Below are 16,772 nucleotides of genomic sequence, written 5' to 3'. Positions count from 1 at the left end.
AATGAGCAGTGACGCTTTCAAAGGTGTTGGATGAGTGGCACTTCTCATCCCTGCACTGCTCCCCCTGCCAGGACAGTGCTTTATCCCACTTTTCCAAGGCCCATGGGATTTTGGGAGGTGTTTGACTCGCTGAACTGAGAACTGTGAGCTCAAAACTGAGGGAAAGGGGTTATTTATTTCACTTCAAAACTGATGTCCACCCCAGAGAGGACAGGAATAATCTGAGCTTTCCTGTGGCTCCAGGATTACCAAGCATTCCTGGATCGGGGATCTGTCTGCCCTCTCTGAAAGGAAAGTTGTGCAAGAGAAGGTTTAGGTTGGATATTGGGGAAAATTTCTGCATGGAAAGGGTTGTCAAGCCCTGGCACAGCTGCCCAGGGCAGTGTTGGAGTCCCCATCCCTGGAGGGGTTTAAAATCCCTGTGGATGTGGCACTTGGGGACAGGGGTCAGTGGTGGCCTTGGCAGTGCTGGGGAATGGTTGGATGATCTCAGGGAGTTTTTCCAATCTAAATGATTCCATGATTCCAAAGTCTGCAACAGGCACTCAGATCCTTGGATAACTCCATGGAGACACTTAAATGTGGGCATTGGGATCAGTGAATTAAATCCCACTTTTTTTGAGCTGGACTTGACCAGCCACACTCAGACCTTCAGCTGGGACTTGGGAACCCCTTTGGTGGGCAGGAAGTGGAGAAACCCCCTTCTCCACCATCTCCAACTTCCATGGCAGGCTGGGATGACTCATGGAGCTGGGATTCTTCCAGGAAACTTGGGCAGGAGTCGGATATTGCACCACACTCGGGAACACCTGAGCTGTTGTGGTTTAAAGAGGTGCCACCCAGGGGGAAATGATCTTGAACGTGTGCATTTGGAATCATGGAATCATGGAATTGTGAAATCCTGGAATGCTTTGGGTTGGAAGGGACCTTAAAGACCATCTCATTCCACCCTCTACCATGGGCAGGGACACCTTCCACTAGCCCAGGTTGCTTCAACCTGGCCTTGGACACTTCCAGGGATCCAGGGGCAGCCACAGCTTCTCTGGGCAACCTGGGACAGGGCCTCCCACCCTCACAACCAGGAATTCCTTCCCTATATGTACATTATATATATATATATATATATATATGTATGTATGTATGTATGTATGTATGTATATATACATGCTTAGCCTATTTGGAATGTTATCAAATGGGAATGCTTTCCTTAAATCCTTTGCCCCCCACACTTTTCCAGTCTCTCTGGGTTCCCCAGCCAGCTGCTCCCTCCCATGACACAAACCCTTTCCTGCCTTTGCCCAGCAGTTCCAGCCCAAATGCCCCCCGTGTTGTGGCTCCTTGTCCTCCAGGGACACTCCATCCAAACATCCTGCAGTGGATGCTCTTTTCCAGGAGGAGCAGATTCCTTGCTGCCCGTTGCCAAAGCTCTCTGCAATTTGTTGCCCATTATTTCTTTCTCCTCCCCTAACGAGTGATGGGTTTGTGTCCTCTCTGCTGGTTTGGTGGCTCTCACTCTTTCCCCAGCTGTACTTCCCTCCCTCAACATCATCTCTTTGCTCTCCTGGTTTGTTTTTTTTTTTCCAGCCATTTCCAGCACTCCAATTTTTTCTCCCCCCCTCCCCCATCCACTTCCCTTTTATTGTTGGTGCTGTTGTTGTCCCTCTGATTGCTTTCTCCCCGACTGTTCCTTAAACACTCCTCGCGTTTCAGCTTCCACAAATTGCCCAATCTGCTCCAATTTGGGTTTGCATTTCTAGAAATTACCCTGAGGGGTTTTTTTTCTGGGCTGTTTTTATTTATTTATTTATTTATTTATTTATTTATTTATTTATTTATTTATTTATTTATTTATTTTGCAGAGGCTTCTGGCTGATGGGATGAGAGGCCGGTCCTGAGGAACCTGGGACGTGCAACAACAGAGGATTTTGAGGGTCAAATGCCTCCTTCTCCTGAACTGTGGCTGTGAGTGGCTGAACACGAAATCTTTGCTTCAAAAAGCACGTGGACCATTTGGAAAACACCCAGGGAAGTGCCCCTGGAAAGATCCAAGTCGTGACAAACTCACTGCCCAGGGGAAGTCAGGGTTTCTGTGTCAGCTCAATGCTGGAGCTGACTCCAAGACAGCTCGGGGGCAGAAATGAGGCAGATTTGGCAAACATGATGGTTTTCCCGGCTTTTTTAAGCTCAGCAGTGCCCAAATAAAGCCATGATTTAGGCCAGACTTTGCTGGGTGTGGGCACTGAGCTCAGCTCTGCCTTGAGAAAAAAACCTTGCTGTGGTGGGGTTTTTCCCCACTTTTTTATCAGTGGGAGTCTTGGGCAGGGAATTCCACCTCCTGACCTGGTGGCCTCCCCTCAGCTGTGTCTCTGCAGGGACCTGCAGGTCCTTCCTCAGCTCCTGGGGCTGGTGATGGAGTTTTCTCCCTTTTATTCCCTCATCTTCCCTAGGGATTTTGCCTCTGTGCTGCTTCCAACTCGAGAAATGTGGGCAGAGGGGCTTCAACCCACAGGAACAACTTTCCCAGAAAGCTTCCAGCAAGTCTCCAGTCACAGTCAGGTTGGAGCTCAGGACCTTTCTGAACCAAAATAAGGCCTTGACGTTTACCTGGTGGAGTTTTCATCCCTGAAAAAGTCCCCAGGGGACAAAAGGGAGCTGCAGGAAAGAGGAGCTGCGCTGCTGGACTGACCTGGCTCTTCCCTCTCTCTCCCCCTGGGGGAATCCAGGGATGTGAGAGATGAAGGGGTGAGTCGTTTCTGCACAGCTGGTGGAGTTTTGGTTGGTTACTGATCATCTGGGGGCTGAAATATGGGATGTAAACACTCTCTGCATAAAGCTGGATTGGCTTTCTGGCTTTTGGTTGGAGATGTCCCTGCTCGTGGCAGAGGGGTGGGATTAGGTGACCTTGGAAGTTCCCTTCCAACCCAAATCACCTGTGGTTCTGTGTTCATGGCTCTGGGGGGGTGGCCAGGATTGTGGTCACTCCACAAACCTGTGGCTAAGCCAGGACTGGCACCTCCAGATTCCCAATCCAATGCTTTCTTCCTTGACAATTTGTCAGTTTGCAGGGACAAAGCTCCTCCCCTGTTGATGGCACCTAAGTCAGCGAAGGTGAAGATCCCAAATTCCCAGCCAGCCCCCAGGAGGGATCACTGCCTTCCTTCTTAGGAAGTCAGATACCTCCTCTAGGTTTGATTTAATCATTCAGTGATGAAGGAATAGAGGAACAAAGGATCCCAGTTTCTCACCTGCCGATCTCAGCCCCCCCAATGCTCAACTATTCTCTAGGAAAAGGTTTTCTTGCCCCTACACAGCTTCCAAATCCGTGTGTCAATCCTGCTGCTTGGAAATGGGGAAGATAAAGCTCCAGAGTGACCAGTGACTGACGTCTGGGACAAGGACACCACGTGGAAAGGCAGCAATTTTTATGAGGGATGGAGGGACAGGACACAGGGAATGGCTTCACACCAGGAGAGGGCAAAATTAGATGGGATATTGGGAAGGAATTCCTGGCTGGAAGGGTGGGGAGGTCCTGGCACAGGTTGGGCAGAGAAGCTGTGGCTGCCCCTGGATCCCTGGAAGTGTCCAAGATCAGGCTGGATGGGGCTTGGAGCAAGCTGGGCTAGAGGGAGGTGTCCCTTCCCATGGCAGGGGGTGGGACTGTATGGGCTTTAAGGTCCCTCCCAATCCAAACCATTCCATGATCCATTCCTGGGATCTGTCAGTCATCCTGACTTGAACTAAAGCTGCAGATTCCATGTGGGGCAGGACTCCCACCGCTTGAACAGCACAGGGAGGATTCCCTTGGGAAGGGATCAGTCAGTGGCAAGTGGGAGGTTCCTGAAAATGCCCAGAACCTCCTGTGATGTTTCTGCTGCAGGACCAGCGTGGGTGGGCAGCAGAGGCACCCCAGAGTTCAGCCCCTGATGCTATTCTCTTCCCAGCCTCTCTGTAAACCATTCCTTCCTGGAAAGGGTGGTCAGGCCTTGGCAGGGGCTGCCCAGGGAGGTTTGGAGTCCCCATTCCTGGAGGTGTCCAAGGAAGGCCTGGCCGTGGCAGTCGGTGCTCTGGGCTGGGGGACAAGGAGGGATCAGCCACAGCTTGGACTTGATAACCTTGGGGATCTTTTCCAACCTCAGTGATCCTGCAATTCTGCAAAGCTGCTCTTCCACCCCAGATCTGGCAGGGAAGGAACAAAAGCACTTTTGAAGGCCCACAACCACCCAGGGCTGGATTTTCCTGGGGCTCCTGCTCTGCCCTGCCTGAAGGAGCCCCTTGGTTGCCCCTTCGTGCCTTGGCACACCGAGCTGTGGCAATTCCAAAGCATTTCCCCAAGCAAACATTTCACATCCCCATCTGCTCCTCGGAAATAAGGCAATTTAACCTAATTTTTGGTGTCAAGGCGCTCGGTTGGGGAAATAATATTCTGTCACCGAGGTGTCACAGGCTCGTCTGGCTTTTAATAAAATTATGACAGGCCGTGTAAATGAACATTTCCCACGTCCAAACCCTGCCTGGGATCAGGGAATTTTCTTGCAGCCCGGGAACAAACAGTAGGTGACAGTCCTGCAGGAGCAAAGCAAATTTGTTGTGACTCAGAGTCTCCTGGCACAAGGTTGGGAATAGTGGGATAAAAATGTGTTCAGGTGTCGGCAGCAGGTTTGTGGGAATAAGGTTTGTGGAAATAAAAGTGCCTGGGAAAGTCACAGGGGATTGGTTGTTAGCCCTGGAAAGCACAGAGGGGGAAAAAATTTGGGGGTGTCAGAGTAGAAGTGGTTTCCCAAATGTCCAGTGGGAGGTGGGAAAGGGATTGGGGAGATGTGGAAATGGGAAAAATGTTGGTTTGTGGAAATAGAAAAATGTTGGTTTGTGGAAATTATAAAAAATCTTGGTTTGTGAAAATAAAACAAATCTTGGTTTAGGGAAATAGAAAAAATTTTTGTGGAAATAGAAAAATCTTGGTTTGTGGAAATAGAAAAAAATCTTGGTTTGTGGAAATAGAAAAATTTTTTTTGGTGGAAATAGAAAAAATCTTATTTTGTGGAAATAGAAGAAATTTTGGGTTGTGGAAACAGAAAAAAATCTTGGTTTATGGAAATAGGAAAAAATCTTGGTTTGTGGAAGTAGAAAAAAAGATCTTGGTTTGCGGAAATAGAAAAAAAATTTGGTTTGTGGAAATAGAGAAATAAAAGAGAACAAATCTCTTTGTGGAAAGAGAACAAATCTTGGTTTAGGGAAATAAAAAAAATCTTTGTGGAAATAGAAAAAATCTTGGTTTGTGGAAATAGAAAAAAATCTTTGTGGAAATACAAACAAATTCTTGGTTTGTGGAAATAGAAAAAATCTTTGTGGAAAGAGAAAAAAAATCTTTGTGGAAATTATAAAAAATCTTTGTGGAAATAGAAAAAAAATTTTGTGGAAATAGAACAAATCTTGGTTTGTGGAAATAGAAAAAAATCTTGGTTTGTGGAAATAAAACAAATCTTGCTTTAGGGAAACAGAAAAAATCTTGGTTTATTGAAATGATAAAAAAATCTTGATTTCTCGTGGCCATGAGGAGAGAAGGAAATGTCCCGGAAACCTGAGTGTGGAATTTAAATAAAAACTGTTCTTTGCACCTTAAAATCCAGGTTGAAAGTAGGAAATCAGCCCCTTCCTGTTGTTCCTGTGTGTGGAATGTGTTTCCACCCTGGGAAAGCCCATCCATGGGTGCTGGAGGGCTCCTCGGGATGTGGCTCCATGGAAAAGTGGATTTTGCTGGAGAGGGTTTTTCTGGGTTATCCCATTTCAACCCTGGGTTTGGTGTCCACCCCTTCCTAAAACCAAAATTGCCAGCACTGAACTCCCGAATCCAACCCGGAATTTGAACTCCCAAATCCAAACCTGCATTCCCAGTTTCCTGGGAAAGGCTGGAAATGAAAAATAAACGGCCAAACAAAGCAAAATATAACTGTGCAAACAAACACCCTCTGCAATCTGGAGGTTTTATGGGGAGGGAAACACTGTGAATGTCTAATCCAAGGAGTTTAATGCCAAGGAAATGTCACATAAAACCAACAGAATCACGGCACAGGGAGATAAAAAAGGACAACACAATCTAACGAGATGTGACAGATGCAGCTCAATCCAACAGAACAACCAGACCGAGGGGGATTTTCCTTTTTTTTTTGGGATACACCCCTTGCTCCTTCCCAGCTTTCTCCTGTTGTTCCAATATCAAACCTGAGTTGCTCAGAAAGGAAAATAAATTGCATTTAAAAAGCTCTCTGGAGGTGTCTGAACTGAAAAGAGGAGCAGTGTGAGCTGGTGGGGGCTGGGGATGCTCTTCCAAAAATCATGGAGTTATGGAATTGTTTGGGTTGGAAAAGATCTTAAAAATCATCTGATTTCAAGCCAACTCATGCTCCTGCATTTTGCTTTTTATCAACCTAAAATCCAAGCAGAACTGGGGGAATCCTGGTCTGCCTGGGCTCATCTGAAGGGGAAATAAAGAGAAAATAAAGGGTCTTCCAAAAAATCATAGAATCATGGAATGGTTTGGGTTGGAAGAGACCTTAAAGATCATCTCATTCGAACCCAACTTGTGCACTTGGACTTTGCTTTTTATCAGCCTAAAATCCAAGCAGGATTGGGGGAATCCTGGTCTGCTTGGATTCATCTGAAGGGAAAATAAATTGCATTTTTAAAAGCTCTCTGGAGGTGTCTGAACTGTTGAAAAGAGGAGCAGTGTGAGCTGGTGGGGACTGGGGATGGTCTTCCAAAAATAGTGGAGTCATGGAAATGTTTGGTTTGGAAGAGATCTTAAAGATCATCTCATTCCAATCCAACTTGTGCACCTGAATTTTGCTTTTTATCAGCCTAAAATCCAAGCAGAACTGGGGGAATGTTGGTCTGCAGGACATGACCAACCACAGCTCTGCCAAAATCCCTCCTGACCATCAGGGATGGTCTCCAGGAGCTCCCCCAGCCCCTCTTTTCAACAAGGGGCTGAAAATATCAGAACAAGGGGCTGAAAATACCAGAATGAGGGGCTGAAAATATCAGAATAAGGGGCTGAAAATTCCAGAACAAGGGGCTGAAAATACCAGAATGAGGGGCAGAAAATATCAGAAAAAAGGGATGAGTACCAGGACAAGGGGCTGAAAATACCAGAAAAAAGGGGTTTAAAATGCCAGAACAAGGGCCTGAAAATATCAGAAAAAAGGGTTGAAAATAACAGAACAAGGGACTGAAAATGCCAGAAGGAGGGGCTGAAAATACCAGAATGAGGGGCTGAAAATGTCAGAAAAAAAGGGATGAAAATGCTGTAACAAGGGACTGAAAATACCAGAATGAGAGGCTGAAAATACCAGAACGAGGGGTTGAAAATACCAGAACAATGGGCTGAAAATACCAGAACGAGGGGTTGAAAATATCAGAAAAAAGGGATGAAAATGCCAGAATGAGGGACTGAAAATACCAGAACAAGAGGCAGAAAATATCAGGATGAGGGGCTGAAAATAACAGAACAATGGGCTGAAAATGCCAGAATGAGGGGCTGAAAATACCAGACCAAAACCCAATCACTGTGGTTCTGCTGCTGTAAACCTCCTGTCATGGGCAGGGACACCTCCCACTAGCCCACGTTGCTCCAACCTGGCCTTGGACACTTCCAGGGATCCAGGGGCAGCCACAGCTTCTCTGCCCAACCTGTGCCAGGGCCTTCCCACCCTCATAGGGAAGAATTCCTTCCCAATATCCCACCTATCCCTGCCCTCTGGCAGTGGGAAACCATTCCCTGTGTCCTGTCCCTCCATGCCTTGTCCCCAGCCCCTCTCCAGCTCTCCTGGAGCCCCTTTAGGCCCTGCCAGGGGCTCTCAGCTCTGCCTGGAGCCTTCTCTTCTCCAGGGGAACCCCCCCAGCTCTCCCAGCCTGGCTCCAGAGCAGAGGGGCTGCAGGATCTTGGAATGGGTTGAGTTGGAAGGAATCTTAGAGACCATTTCATCCCACTGCCATGGGCAGGGACACTTTCCATTATCCCAGGTTGCTCCAGCCTGGCCTTGGACACTCCCAGGGATCCAGGGGCAGCCACAGCTTCTCTGTCCAACCTGTGCCAGGGCATCACTGAATAAAGAACTTACTCTTAATTTCTAATTTAAATATCTCCTCTTTGAGTTTATAACCATCCCCCTTTGTCCTGTCACCATCTGCCCCCCCAAATGACCCCACTCAGTGATGGCTCCACGTCCTTCTCACCGTGTCCCCTCCCCTGTCCTGTGCCTGCAGGACCTTTGCCAGCCTTTGTCTCTCCTGTGTCCTTCCCTGGTGAGAAATTAGATTTTCCCTGTGGGTCCCTGATGGTCAGGATGAGAGTGGGTTGATCCCACACCTTCCCTGGAAGTGTTTCCCCCCCTCCTGTTGGCACAGGCTGAGGTCACTCAAGGGCTCTGAATCCCTTTAATGTGGGTCATGTTCATTTGGATCATCCCACCTGTCCATCAGAGGGCTGCAGGCTGGAAAATGTCGTGTGTTAAAAAAGCAACCCTGCTTTTAACAACCACAGTGCTGATCCAACCTTTCTCCCTGATTCTCACACGGACACTTCCCCCCAAAAAAAAGATGTGTCTTCATAATTTGGTTTTATTTTGGCTGCTGACTGCCTTAAACCCCGGATTTTTGCACGGAATTACTAAAACAGAGCCTGAGCTGGAGCAAAGAATTTTCCAGAATTTTCAATCCCGATCTCCACCCTTCTCCTTCTCCCTGGAGTTCTTCCAGCCCACTGGGAAGTGTTGGAAATGTCCTGCCAGGAGTGGGTACAGCTTTCCCTTCCCAATGGGTTGTTCCTTGCTGCCCTCCAAGAGGGAATAAATATCTCCAGTAAGGAAAAAAGACATGGAGGGGCTGGAGCATGTCCAGAGAAGGAAAAGGAGCTGGGGAAGGGTTTGGAGCACCAGGAGCAGTTGAGGGAGCTGAGAGAAGCTTTGGAATGTGGTTATTTGTCCCTTTGGGGGCAAAAATCAGCAGCTGCCTTGAGTTGGAGGGGGGAAAACCATTCCTGTCCTGTGTTTAGTGTCCCAGATCCATGGGGTTGGCCCTGATCCTTCTCCTGCCTCTTTACCCACTGTAGCAGGAGAGGAAAATCCATGCCCTGGGCTCTGGGCTGGGACATCCTTGGGATACCTCATGGAAAAGGCTGCTTTGCACCCACAGTGTTGCTCTGAGTGCCCTACAAAGAGTTAAAGGGTGGCCCCACTGTCCCTGAGCTGGGTCTGTCATTTGATTGGGGTGCCACCTCCCAAATTCCTGCCCTCAAGCCATCTCCAGCAGGGATTTAGGGAAAAAAATAAATGTCTGTAAGTCCTGGTGTGTGCCAGGAGGATTATGGCAAATTCCTCAGCTCCAGAGAGCTTGGAGTGGTGCAAAGAACATCCAAGGAAGTGCCAAGATCCCTCTGTTTCCTTCAGCCCCACATTCCTCCATCCCTGGTAGGTGGGATGAGTAGCCCCACCTGGCCACGTGGACACCACAATCCCCTTAATTTGATTTAGAACTAATTAAAAATTACATAAAACCCCAAAAGTCGTGTTGGCCATAAGTTTGTGTTTTATGACACCAAGTTTTACAACAGTCTGGTGACATTTATCAGGAATATTCCAGCACTGGATGCACTTTAAAGTTCCACTTTCAGGAGTTACATTTATGTTGGGTTTTTTTTCCTTCTCTCTCTAAAACTAATTTGTCAAAACTCTTGTAATTATGGAGAAAAGTGAGGCCTTAAATATGCCCTTCCAACCCAAACTGTTCTGTGATTCCACGATTTTATAATTCTCACCTAAATTATTGATACTTCTGGTCTCTTACCTTGTATTCCTGGGTTTTCTTCATGTCCCTGTGTGGGTGCACAGGCTTTCCATAGGATCATGGAATCATGGAATAGTTTGAGTTGGAAGGGATCTTAAAGATCATCTCATTCCAACCCTCTGCCATGGGCAGGGACACCTTCCACTAGCCCAGGTTGCTCCATGCCCTGTCCAACCTGGCCTTGGACACTTCCAGGGATCCAGGGACAGCCACAGCTTCTCTGGCCAACCTGGGACAGGGCCTCCCCACCTTCCCAGCCAGGAATTCCTTCCCAATATCCCACCTAACCCTGGCAGTGGGAAACCATTGCCCCTTGTCCTGTCCCTCCATCCCTTGTCCCCAGTCCCTCTCCAGCCTTATTTTAGGCCACCTTTAGGTGTTATTTACAGTAATAATGATAATACAATGATGGGGAAGCTGGAATTCTGTGGCTTTATTGGAATGTGAGCTGTTTTCCACCCTCTCCTGCTGCTTTTATCCCATTTGGAGCTGGTGGGATGCACTGGAAAAAAGGGCCTCGGTCACCACAAGCTGAATAATAGAAGAGCTCCACCTTAAAGATCATCCATTTCCAGGGGCAGGGACACCTTCCACTAGCCCAGGTTTCTCCAACCTGGCTTTGGACACTTCCAGAGACCCAGGGGCAGCCACAGCTTCTCTGCTCAACCTGTGCCAGAGCTCCCCACCCTCCCCAGGGAAAGATTTCTTCCTAATATCCAATCACCCTGCCAGGGCCACTGGAAAAACAGAGTGTGTTTGTTCTGCACATCTTCCAACACAATCAAAATCCCTCCAGGAGCTGCAGCTCAGTCCTTTGAGCAGGACTTTCAGAGCTGCTGACTCGGGGTGACACCGACTGCCAGCTCCTGTCAGGATCAGGAGAAAAGCTTTATCAGGCAAATTGCTGCTGTTGCTGCTGCCCTGATGTTGTTTTAAGTGACTCTTTCTCCATTACAGGGAGATTTGGGAGAGACAAGGACTGTTGGGCCAGAGTGGCTCAGGCTGCTGATGCTCTTCTCCCAGAGAAACTTCCCCCTGGAGGAATCTGTGGTGGGTTTCTGTGGCTGGGTTTTTGGTAGCGGGGGGGACTAAAGGGTTGGAAGCTGCCAGAAGCTTCCCCTGTCCCATGGTGTAGGATTCAAAAATATAATATCTGCAGAGAGGGAACTGGTGTTTTTGAGACTGTTTTATTTCTCTCTCTTTGGTTCTTATCCTGTTAGTCATAAATTTAAGTCCTGTCCCCACTTTGAGCCTGGTTTTGCCTGTGCAGGTGATCAGTGGGTGACCTCTCCCAGCTCTTGTCTCAGCTCATAAATCCTTGGCTGGTTTTTTTTTCTCCTTGATTCCTTTGGAGGGGTGGCCTCTTAAACCACCTGAGGGTCTGGTATCCATATTTTCTTTATTTTAAGACAATCCAGGCCTTTCAGACATTCATTTACCAGCAGTGAGAGCACAGGGTTTGAAATGGCTGGGTTGGGATATCTTTTGGAAGTGCTTCCTGGGAAGAAAGTGTCACTGAATCAGCTGGAATGTGGGAGAGCATGGAAAAGTTTTCTCCTGAACAGCATCCCAACCCCTGAGCTGTCAGTCCAAGCCTTCAGAGCTCTCCTGGACTCACAGCTCCTCAGTAGGTGGGTGTTTGGGCTCCAAAGGAGCTCAGGGCTGGTCCCTCTGATAAGAACAAGTGTCCTGGTCAGAGCAAACAGCTGCTGTGGCCACTGGGGGGTTAAACTGGTGCTCTGGAAAGGTTTGGGAGTGACGGATCTTCCAAGGCTGTCTTTGGTGACACTCAAAGTGGAGACAGTCCAGGTTTCTGTGGGAAACAAAAGTTTCTCTCTGGCTGGAGATGGCTCAGGCTTTTTCTCCTTTTATTACCCCTCTGCTTGGAAGAAGGGCTGGAAAGTGCTTGGATGTCTGAAATATCCTTCTCTGGTGGCTTCTGGGGATATTTGGTGCTCGCAGAGTAGGGCTGATCCATGAAAACTGATGGATTTTCTCAGGAAAACGTGACATCCTTCAGCAACAAGTGGCTCAGCCCACGGAGCCATCACCCCAAAGGTGTGTCAGCTCCAAGGAGACAGAGGGTGGGATGGACTCCTCTTGGGAGGCTGGATGCATCAGGAATTCAGGATTCGGGCCCTGTGCCATTAGGGATGCTGCCTGTGGATTCTTCTGGAGCAAACATCCGATTCCAGGCACTGACAGCTGAAAATCCACCTCCTGCAGCCCTTCCCTCCCACAACAACACAGCAGGGATGTGGTGCTTTGTCCTGCCTCTGCCCCAGTTGCTCCAGAGTCATCAGGGATTATCCCACAGCTCCTTGCTCCGGGCTGTCTCCTGCTGTCCTTCCCTGGGAGCTCCAAAGCTGGATAACACAGGGAATTACTCCTGGCAAGGCACCATCAGCCACTTCATCCCGGGCACCCACCTGGATTGTGCTGTTGAAGCCCTGAAGATGGGAAGGGCAACTGGATTGTTTCTGACAGGAGCAGTTTTTCCTCTCTCTCTTCCCATTCCAAATCCCTTCTTTCTTGGCATTTGGCCACCTGGGAGAGTTATCCTGGCTTTCAGCCTCCGAGTGGGAGGTGCTGAGTGTTGGACTGCCCGAGCTGGGCTGTGACACGGAGCTGGGAATCCTGGGGCAGATGGATTAGAGGATGTTTCCATCAAAATCCTGCCTGGTTTCCACTTTGCAGCATAAATAAGGGTGGTGTGAGTGTCAGGAAACAGAAGAATTAGGAGAAATAGTCACTGTATCTTGGCAAAACTCAAATCCCTGGGGAGGATGATGTGCAGAACTGGGAGTTAAATCATGGAATCGTGGAATGATTTGGATTGGAAGGGTTAAAGACCATCCAGTTCCACCCCATGTTATGGGCAGGGACACCTTCCCCTATCCCAGGTTGCTCCAAGCCCCATCCAGCCTGACCTTGGACACTTCCAGGGATGGGTCAACCACAGCTTCTCTGGACAGCAAAGCAGGGAAGTGCTGCAGGAAGTTGGGATGAGCCAAAAAGCAGGGAATGGGGGCAGAAAACCAGCAGCAGGTGGGAGATCCACACTTTTGTGTGCAGAGAATGTGGCAGAGGCCCCAAACCAGGCTGGGTTTTAGGATCTGGCAGCCAGGGATGGCAAAACACCACGGAAACTGCCCTGCGGCAGCTGGACAAAAGGAGTGGAGCTGTGGGATAAAAACTGGCTCCCATGAGATAAAAACTGGCTCCCAGGCACCAACTCCTGGCAGGTTTTTTGGGCAGAAAGCGGCAAGGAATGTCCTCCCCTGCTCAGGTTCCCAATGCACGCCCCATCTTGCCATGAACTCCCATCCTGCTCTGCTGCCAAGCCCGTGATCCATACCTGGTTCCCTATTTTCTGACCCCCAGCACGCTGGGAGAGAAGTTAAACCAACTTTAGACTTGCCTAAACAAAGAGTTGAGATTTGGCATCAAACTCCTTTAGGGGTCAGGAGTGGAGCAGTTCCCGGATCAACAGGAGGCTTCTAAACACAGGACTCCTTGTTTCCCAACTTCCACCTCTCCCAGCTAAAATAAAAACCTGACACAAGCACCAGATAAACGAGTGTTAAGGTTTTAAAGCCAAAATCTGGGACAGGCTGGCTGTGCAATCTGCATTCCCCCCCCTCCAGTGCTGATCCCACACTGCTTTTTCCATTTGCTCCCCGGCGCAAAGAGAATTTCCGGAACAAAAGCCTGGCCACGGATCGATGGATCCGGGGAAAAGCAGCAGATATTCCCTTATAACCTTATCCTTGGGAACAGCTGAGCAGTTTCTGGGCAGATGAGGTCAATTTTTTCCCGCCTGGAAAATTTGGGATTATCTGATTTCAGCTTTGCAAAGTGACGAGTTTGCTGCAAATAAACTCCTGCGGTGGGAAGTGTTACTGAACTCCAGGTGGTTGTACCTGCTCTGGGTGTAAAAATCTGTGTTTTCACAGCATGGATCAACTTTTTAGGTTCAACTCTTCTCTTTAAAAATTTACTGAAGCTGCTTTTCACTGGTAAAATCACAATCCACCATCAGATCCCTGAGATACAGTGATTTTTGGTCACTTTTCCACCCCAAACTCGTTTAAGAGGAGCCTTACAAAGCAATTTTTTTTGCTTCCTGAGACAGGTCCTTTTCTCTTCCCATCCTGTTCAGTGAGAGGAACAGCCTTGCCATGCTTTGGGATGATCTCCTGGCGGCCAAGGGGTGGTTTGTCACGGCCTGGAGTTGATTATTCAGGATTGCAAAAAGCAAGAGAAACTCTTCCCTTTATTTTCAACCTCACCGAGGGGAAACTGGAGATGTTCCTTGAGAAGAGGTGCCCTGAGGGATGTTAAATACAAGGAAACTCGGCCTGGTTTGGGAAATCACAAAGGGCTGGATGCTGGGATGGCCCCTGGGAGAGGTTTTTGTCGTGGCATTGCCGAGTTCTGGAAGGGAAGATGCCTTGAGGGATATTTCTTGCTCTGAGCAAAATCCTTTCGCCATCACTACAAGGATCGTGACAGAGGAGTGGAAAATCACTCCATCTGTCCAGCCAAACATCTTATCTGCCTTTCCTGCCTCCTCTGGCAAGGATTTCAGTGGATATTAGTGAATGTGGCCTCAAAAGACCTCGGTGATCTGAGCTTTCTCCTCTTGGATGAAGAAAGAGAAGCCCTGGGGGGAACAAGGGCTGGATTGCAAGGAGTCCTTTTGAAGGTCTGGCTCTTCGTGTCACAGCAGGAGCTGCCTCGTGGTCAGGAACAGATCTGGCTCTGGTGAGGGGTTTTTTTGGTGTTTCTAACAAGAGCTGAGCTCTTTGAAATCTCTGGCCTGATAAAACTTGTTAAAAAGTCACACGGGCAGCCATGGTTTGTAACTCTTTTCCTGAATCTAATGAGTGAGGAGAGGGAAAGGTCTTTCCTTGGGAAGAGTTGCCTGAATACCAGATTGGGGAGTGGGTGCTGGCTGAGGGAGGACTTGGGAAATGGGATATGTGTTGGTGAAGGCACCAGAACATGAGGAACATTTTATGGAATCACAGACTCGTGAAAACACTTTTGGTTGAAAAGGACCTTAAAGACCATCTCATTCTACCTCCACTTCTAAAGGAGCCAGGATGCTTCCCAGATCCAACCTCATCTCTCCTGAAGGTGCTGATCTCCCCCCAGTGACTGGAGAGGGAGTTTTCACCAGTTTAAACTCTCTTTCTAACTCTCAGGGGCAATATTTGACCCAGCCAGCCCTCGCTTTGGAGCCGATTTTCCTTTCAATCGTGGAGCTTCTTGAAGCCAAGAAGAAAACAAGAGCCCTGATGGTTTGGGTGGTGAATGGATGGATCCTGGTAATGAAACTCTGCTGGATTGCCATTGATTCCGGACTGGGAAATAAAGAACAGTTCCCATCCCTGGAAGTGTCCAAGGCCAGGTTGGACAGGGCTTGGAGCAACCTGGGATAGGGGAAGGTGTCCCTGCCCATGGCACGGGGTGGGACTGGATGATCTTTAAGGTCCCTTCCCAACCCAAATCAGTCTGGGATTCTACTATTAAATGGTATTTGCAGGTTCTGGGGACCATAATTCCCTATTTGTAAATGTTCCAGGAGGATCACACAGCTGGAAGGTTGAACAAACACGTTTCCCATCAGCAGAACCTCCTGGAACTAAATCAGTTGAGTGCAACCAAGGAGTGGATTGAGGAGCCTTGATTCCATTTGGATGGAGGTGGGCATGAAGGGATTTGGGCATTCAGAGCATTTCAGGTCCCATCAAACAAGGATCCAACATCAAACACCAAAGCTCTGGAAACCTGGGGACAAATCAGACCCTCCTGAGGGTATCAACGGGATACAACCTGTGGGATCCAACCCACATGGGGCCCTATAGAACGTGCCAGGCAGCTCAGGTGGACCATCCATGGGTTCCACAGTTGTCTGAACAGCACTGGTAAGTCTTGTAACAAGGAAAATTACACCTGGAAAAAATCCCTCCCTGTAAGGGTGGTGAGGGACTGGACTGGAATTCCCAGAGAAGCTGTGGCTGCCCCATCCCTGGAAGTGTCCAAGGCCAGGTTGGACAGGGCTTGGAGCAACCTGGGCTAGTGGAAGGTGTCCCTGCCCATAGTAGGGGGTGGAAGGAGATGAGCTTTAAAGTCCCTTCCAACCCAAACCATTCTGGGGTTCCATGATTCCATGAAGGATCACCAGTTGGAAATCTGGGAACTATCCCTGGGTGTAACTATGTTCAAACACAGGCTGGGTGACCTTTTTACTCTTGAGTGGATTTGAATCCTCATGTTATGAACCAGTCACTGATGTCCAGACTTGTTAAGCCAGACCAGACAACAAGTGATATTCCTGCATCGAAATTTCCCTGCTTCCCTCTCCATCCCTGGTGAAACTCTGACCCTCATCCCTTTGAACATGTGAAGGTGCCAAGGATTCAGAGCAGTCAAAGCCTCAGGAAAGAAAGCTCTTTGGCAGTGCTGCAGCAGAGGGGCTCATCTGGTGTGTGACAGCTCAATGGGAGCCCTGTCACTCCCTGTTTGATCCAGGCTTGGCAAGGAAACGGGATTTTGGGAGCGGTTTAACTCCGTGCCAAGAGCGGTGCCAGGGCTGGGGAGGTGGGCCAAGGGTGGAAGGGGGAGGAGGATCATTTCCAGATGGTTTAACTCAAGGGAAAAGAGGAATTCAGTGGAGGCTGCTCTTCACCTGGCTTTTATATGGATTTTCTGAGGGGATGCTTCCGTGTGGGACTCGGTTTGGACAAGTCTGCACAATTCCAGGACTGTGAGTTCACTGCTGGTCTGATGTTCATGGAGGAGAAGAATGTGGGAATCCAGTTTAGGGGCACTTCCCTATGGGCAGAGAACATCCTAAACCTCTTCTGGGTCTGGAGAGAATCATGGAATGGGTTGGGTGGGAAGGGACATGAAGGATCATCTCA

This window comes from Manacus candei, unplaced genomic scaffold (assembly GCF_025592945.1).
Source record: "Manacus candei isolate 608988 ecotype Guabito, Panama unplaced genomic scaffold, ASM2559294v1 h1tg000048l, whole genome shotgun sequence".
Classification (NCBI taxonomy): Eukaryota; Metazoa; Chordata; class Aves; order Passeriformes; family Pipridae; genus Manacus; species Manacus candei.
Note: the sequence above shows the minus strand (reverse complement) of the source record.